We start from the raw sequence: 7,774 nt of genomic DNA on the forward strand, positions 1-7,774 counted from the left end.
TATATATATTGTCAAGTGCTGTCGAGTCGGTTCCAACCCATAGCGACCCTGTATAGGGTTTCCGAGGAGCAGCTGGTGAGCTTGAACCACCAACCTTGCAATTTAAAATATCTAGAAAAGCAAATCTGCAAGACAATAGGAACATATCTACTAAGTCTTAGAAAACAGTCCAATTCAATCTATGTATTTGACGGAAGATGCTTGTCCCAAAATAATTTGCCAACTTTCATATGTACACATGCAACACGCACACACTGCTACACCCCTGAGTAAGACACATGCTATCAAATTCCTTGAAACTGTTGATCCAGATAGAAAGTGGAAAGGCCTTTCCGATTCTCTGTCTTATCAGTGTGTCTCAGATTCCCCTTTCATATCTAAACGAATCAAGGTCACAGGCCTTACAAGATGAAAAATTCAATATCCTGAAAAGCTGCCTCACATTCTGCTTGGAATTGGAGAGAAGGATGTACCAGCAAACAGTCAAGTGGTCTTAAATTAGACGTCTCCCACAAGAATACAGAAAATATTCAGTTCCATAGCAATACCACTTCTGTGATTAAATGCAGGACTTATAAACTCCACTCCTTAAAGGGCCAACAGAGAAATGTGGAGGTGTCAATTACTCCATACAGCTGCATGCAATGGAGAAGGGACAAATATACTCTATGGACTAAATAGTACTTGTTCTGCCTAAAGTTACTTGAATAAATTAATCAACATACTTACACCTATGCTCCACAGACTTAAAAAGCTTTTCTATATTTGATTTAGGGTAAAGTCTTTGCCTTTAAATAAAGCAGCCATGCAGTTTTAATTTGAGAGAATTTTCTTACAATGTAGTCATTCATAGGCATTTTTAACTTTTCTGTGAATTTTCTGTGTACCTATCCACTGTAGGGTCATCATTGGACTGTGAACCGGTCCACAGGTTAAATCCACCAGCTGCTTCTCAGGAATCCCATACATGGTCACTATGAGTCGGAACTGACTGGAAGGTACTTAACAACAAAACCAACATCATATAGATTAAATCTTTTCCCTGCCATTTTTCAGAATGTTTTGAGAAATGTCAGTGCATTTGAATAGCAATTGTTGTTATTATTAAGTGCCTTAGAGTCAGTACTGACTCTGTTATTCTGTATAGGTTTTTAAAGGAGTGACTGGTAGGTTTGAACCACCAACCTTGCAGTTAGCAGTCCTGTGTTTATCTTACAGTGCCCCACTAGTAGTGGTGGTGGTGGTAGGCCATTGATTTGGTTCTGACTCATAGCGACCCTGTATAACCTTTCCAAGGCTATAAATCTTTACAGGAGCAGAAAGCCTCATCTTTCTCCCACGGTGTGGTTGGTAGATTCACAGTGCTGACTTTGCAGCTAACATTCCAATGCATAACCACTAACTACCAGGGCTGCCTGCATGATGACTTACTTGTAGCCTAAATGAATATTAATCAGATAAATAGGAGCTGCAAGAAGCAGGATAAGGAAAGGAAGGTAATATGGATTCTCCAGAGTTTGTGCACAGGCTCACTTGGAATGTAACATACATGAGAGCGATCACAACAAAGCAATCTCTTGTGACTCGTACTGAATAAGGATTATGCAGGGCTCTAACTTAATTTGAATACCTCTTTCTGATCAATGTGACCTTTGGCAAGTTCCTTAAAGTGCTTTGCATAAATTGTGAGGATCACTTGACGTTTATTTAAAGCATTTAGCACAATGCTTTGTTCATACTATCTCCTCAATTTATATTGCTTTCTGTTATTTTGTTATGAATACTACTATTCTTATGCTAGCCCAAATACTAGCTTTATGGCCTAACCCCTGTCTTCTCAATCAGGCAGAACATATAATCTACATTTGGAGAGCATTTAGCAAAGACGGAAAAAAATAGTAGTGATGTTGTTGTTAAGTGCTGTCGAGTCAGTTGCCACTCATCGTGACCCTGTATAGGTTTTCTGAGGAGTTGCTGGTGAGCTTGAACCACTGAACTTGTGTATCAAACCAACCTTGTAGTCCAGTGCATTAACACACAGTACGACAGTAGGACTCCTTGTAATAGAGATAGCTAGCATTTATTTAGTGATTACAGTGTGCCAAGAACTGTCCAAGTTCTTTAAAGGCTTCAGCTGTATATATATGAACTAATGTAATCCTGTTACACTGCTTACTTACATAAAAAAAGATAATCAATTATACTTTCTTTACTAACAAGCATACCGAATACATTATTTGGGAATAAGTTGTTAAAGTCTCCGTAAAGATAGAAACTTAGTCACAGAACCTTTTAAGTGACCTGGCCAGAGGCACTAAGTAAATCTGGGCTGAAGGAGGACCCCAGATCAGGTCTTCAGATGCCTGGCCTACTTCTTGTTTTCTTAGGGCAAAAGGATGAAAGCAAGAATGGCATGCATTTCCAGACCCAATTCAAGAGTGCTTGAAGCAAAGCATGCTCTTGTTGGACCACAGATTTTTAAAAGTACTTTTAACCATATTAAAATGAAGAAAGTGAACATGGGTTCTCATCCCGGTAGGAGCCATGTTTTCTAATGTTTCCATTAGAAATAAACTCTGAATTCAACTCCCCATAGCATCACTATTATTAGTCCTGAGGTGAGTTAAATAGTTTTTTGTGGACTGTACCACAGTTAGCATCACTTCATGTACTATCGCTATTACAGAGAAATGAATCCCAAGTCCAAGTTTGAATGGATTCTTAGTAAAGCATGATTGAATTCTGAGTAAACCTTTTTAAAACAAATTTTTATCATGTGGGAAATATAACCACTTTGATCATTTTGGTTAAGTAAGACTAAAAATGTAACCGTGACTGCTTTAGGAAATAAATGAATTCTTTATTCTCATAAGTATCCCAATCTATATCTACTAAAATAGTTTTCCAATATTTTAGATGGAAACAGAAAATTGAAAAGATTTGACTATTTTGACCTACAAAAAATGACAATTTCAAAGACAAGCCAGTTAAAAATTTTTCAGAGAATATGAGCAGACTTTTCACCAAAGGAGACATTCTGGTGGTCAACAATACTCATGATCATTAGCTATTAGAGCATTAATGGCCAAGTTAAAAAATATAAACAAGCAAACAAACAGAAAACGAAAGTGTTGATAAGGGTGTGGAAAGACTGGCATACCCCTTCATTGCTGGTAGGACTGAAAATGGTACAACCATGGTGGAAAATAGTATGATGCTTTCTCAAAAAGTTGGAAATAGCAATACCGTATGACCCAGCAATCCCTCCACTTGGTATATATCCACAAGAAATAAGATCCATGACATGAGTAGATATATGCACACTCAAGTTTATCACAGCACTATTCACAATATCTAAAAGATGGAGACACCCTAAGTGTCCATCAATGGAAAAATGGATAAACAAACTTTGGTACATACACATAATGGAATATCATGCAACATTGAAGAATAACAATGAATCTTCAAATCACCTCATAACATGGACGAACCTGGAGAACATTATGCTGAGTGAAATATGTCAATCACAAATGGACAAATATTATATGAGATCACTATTGTAAAAACTCAAGAGAAAGCTTTCATGCTAAAAGAAAAATTATTTGATGGTAACCAGGACTGGGAGAGAAAGGAGAATAATTCAGTGACTACTGAGTTAACTCATGTGAAAGGGAAGGCAATATACATATACGAGGGAGGTTGGCAGAACAATGATGATGACAGGTGAAGACACAGGGAGAAATGTAAGTGTTATACTGTTAGCTGTAAATACTGTTATATATGCAACCCTGCTACAACAGGAAGATACATGGACAGATACACAGGCTGGACAAGTATGACAGAGAGTGAGAGTATACCCTCCAATATATAAGGGTTTAACAGAAGATATTTGTACATGGGTATTTATTTGCCTTTGCTGCAAACACTTCTAAGACTGTGGTGTAGCATGTTGTTGTTGTTAAGTGCCATCAAGTTGGTTCTGACTCATAGTGACCCTGTACAGGATTTCCAAGCAGCAGCTGGTAAGTTTGAGCTGTTGAACTTGCAGTCCAGTGCTTATCCTACAGCCCCACACCAAAGAGGGGACAAAAATGATGAAAACTTCTTAAACATTACCATATGCCTTGAGGCAATGAGTTACTGGGCCTGGGAACACAGGACCATAGTCTTAGGGAACACGATGGTCAACTGACCACAAAGATAATGTTCTACATTTTACTTTGTCGGGGTTCTTTCAAGCTCATGACAAATCTTTAAAGTCTTTCCACGTATGGAATAAAGAAAAGTGATGAAAATTGACGATAAGTGGAATCAATTAGTCCAAATGATTAAAGAAACATGTGAACATCACTCTCCATGATTCTGAGACCAGAAGAACAAGTTAATGCCAGCTACCAGTAATGATCTGAAAGGATTACATTAGAAGATCTCAGATAGAGTGGGAGATAATGTGGAACAAAATTCAAAATTATAAAAAGATCAGCTTACTGGCCAGAAAGAGAATGAAGTAACCCAAGACTGACCCTCGACCACCTTCATAACCCAATTTTCAACTAAGTGATAAATAGTTATATAGGAGGACAACAACACTACTCGTTTTGTTCACCCTGGAATGGTCAACCATTCAAGATGGAAAGGGCAACATTTTCCTACAGGGAAAGTTCAGAAGAGTTGGGTTGGAAGGTAGAATGGAAATAAACACAGTGAGAAAGTGGGGTAACTGTTGTTACATTGTTGTTGTTGTTGTTATGTGCTGGCTCTGACTCATGGAGTGGGTTTTAATCATTAAGATGAAACAAAGTATATGATTTTTTACATAAAACTGAGGGTCTGTTCTGTAACCCTTCATTCAATTCATAATAAAACATTTTTAAAAAGTGATAATTTCATATTGTGTTAACTAATATACAAACAGTAGTTCTGGTAGTGTAGTGGATTATGACCTGGGCTGCTAATATCAAGATCAGCAGTTCAAATCTACCAGTCACTCTGCAGGAGAAAGATAAGAGTTTCTGCTTCTTTAAAGCCTCAGAAACCCAATACAAAGTCACTATAAATCAGAACTGACTTGGTGGCACACAACCACAATCATAAGTATATAAACATGCACCAGTCCAAATCTCTACCCTCACATAAATGTTTGCTGTTTACTCATCATATAGAAATCCTATTTTTATTATTTTTAATTAATTTTATTTGAACTAAGCCACAATTTCATTAGAGTCTTTTATGCTGAAATGCATTGCTCTTTTTGATTTGTGGTCATAAAAATAATACACATTTATGGTGGTGGTGGTTGTGTGCCATCTGAACCGTTCCAATTTATAACAAATCTGTTTAGGATTTCTGAGGCTGTACATCTTTATGAGAGCAAAAAATCTCATCTTTCTCCTGCAGAGCATCTGGCAGATTTGAACTGCTGACCGTGAGATTAGCAGCCCGATTCATAACCACTATGCTACCAGAGGTGCTGTTAAGTCATTTTCGGCTCATAGCAACCCTATATGATAGACTAGAATAGTCTGTAAGTATTTCCAGGTCATAAATTTTATTGAAGCATATTTTCAGGTGTTTTCTCCCTTGGAACTACTGGTAGGTTTGAACCACCAGCCTTTTATTTAGCAGCCAAGTGCATAATTTAGCAGCCAAGTGCATAACCATGTGCTAACACTGTTCAAAGCAACAAATAAGAATACATGTGTTATTTTATGTTTTTTTATTTTACCTTTTCACACTAATATCAAGTTTGATATATAATTTTCATATGATAAATAGCACCTTTATGAATTATGAAGTTAGATGAATTATAGCAGGTGAATGCATCTCTGTACTATCATTACAATCCACATGTAGACTATGTTGAGCATTCTGAAAGGGTTTCTTTAGCCTATTCCAAGTCAGTCCCCACTACCTAGGGAAAAATGTTGATCATCTTCCGTAACTATATTTTTACCAGTTTCTGTTGAGTTCTTTTTTTTGTTTTTTTTTTTGTTTGTTTGTTTGTTCGGACTCATGATGACCCATGTGTGTCAGAGTTGAGCAGTACGCCATAGGGTTTTCAACAGCAGACTTTTGGGAAGTAGATAATCAGACTTTTCTTTTATTAGGTACTTCTGAGTAGATGTAAAACGCCATTAGCTGTTTGCACCACCCAGGGAGTACAACTATAAATATTAGTCTATTTTGGATCTTATATAAATGAAGTAATATGGTCAGCACTCATTAATCATTTGCTTTTGTATTTGTATTTTCCCCAGCATCATCTTAGTGAAATTCATCCATTGTGATAACTATATCAGAAGTTCAATACATTTTATAGCTGAGCTCTATACATAGTAGCTTCATAGGATAAGCGCTGGACTGCAAACCACCAGGTCAGTGGTTTGAGCCCACCCACTGCTCCTTGGGAGAAATTTAAGGCTTTCTGTTTCTGTAAAATATTTAAGATTTAGAAATCCTATGCAGGGTCTCCATCGCAGTTAACACCAACAACTTACGACTGCATCAATGAGGTGGGCAGAAAAATGGCTTCCCCAAAAGTCCATCCATGTCTAAATCACCATAACTTATATATAGTTACCATCCATGATCAAAGGGGGCTTTGCAGATATAATTAAATAAGTGTCTTGGGATGGGAAGACTATTCTGTATTGTGTAAGTGAATCCAATTTAATAACATGATTCTTAAAAATACAAGAATCTTTCTTGGATATAGTCAAAGAATATGGGAGACTATTTAGAGAGATTTACCATTGCAGGCTTGCACGATGAAACAAAGGAGCAAAGTAAGGAATGTCACTAGAAACACTGTCATATTTTTTTCCTCCCCTTTATTGCTTTATTTTTCAACTGGTGAATCTTTTCTATGGTAACATATTAATTCCATTCATGATTTTTTTCACTATACTTTTTAGTGAATTTCTTAGTGTGTTCTCTAGTGCATACACTATTCATCTTAGCATATTGGAATCCACGTCAAAATTGTACTAAATTAATTTCACTAAGATATACAAATGTTACTCCCTTACAGCTCTATTCTGTCTTCCACTTTTTGTGCTATTTTTGTTTTATTTATTACAGATATGTTAGAAACCCAAAATATATTGCTATAATTATTATCTTTTATAATTTTTTGCCTTGTAAAGAAGGTGTGAAAAGAAAATAAAGCAAGTGTATAATTACAGAACTGGTTATATTAACCTTCTTATTTATTATTTCTGATCCTCTTATATTCTTGTGGCTTTGAGTTAACCAAAGCTATCATTTCCTTACTCCAACAGAGCTTGGTTCCCCTTTACTTTCTTTGTGTATTATATAATTATATGCACATAGTTTTTTGTTTAGTTTTGCTTTATTTTTACTTTTTTTTGTGAATTGAGTGAAAGTTTACAGACAAGATTATCAGTTTTACATTCAATAAAGAATACACTTTCTTTCATTTCAATGATTGCAATCCACGCTGTAGAACAACAGCCATACCCGTGGCTCCTATTTCTCTTGCTTCACATTTCTTCTTGCCATTGCATTCATAGTGGGCGTATCTTACTAGTATTGTTGCTCCTTTATAAACCTATCTATTGCTTGGTTGAAAGTTGTTGTCTCTATACACCTGTCTGCTGCTTAGTTGAACAGACCTGGAAGGTGGTTGAGGCCCACAGTCTCCAGTCTCTTTCTGACCGGAAAACTATAAATATACATAGATATAGAGATAGAGATATAGAGATATAGATAGATAGATAGATAGATAGATAGATAGATAGATAGATAGATAGAT

Source organism: Chrysochloris asiatica, unplaced genomic scaffold (assembly GCF_000296735.1).
Source record: "Chrysochloris asiatica unplaced genomic scaffold, ChrAsi1.0 scaffold00056, whole genome shotgun sequence".
In the NCBI taxonomy this organism is placed as follows: domain Eukaryota; kingdom Metazoa; phylum Chordata; class Mammalia; order Afrosoricida; family Chrysochloridae; genus Chrysochloris; species Chrysochloris asiatica.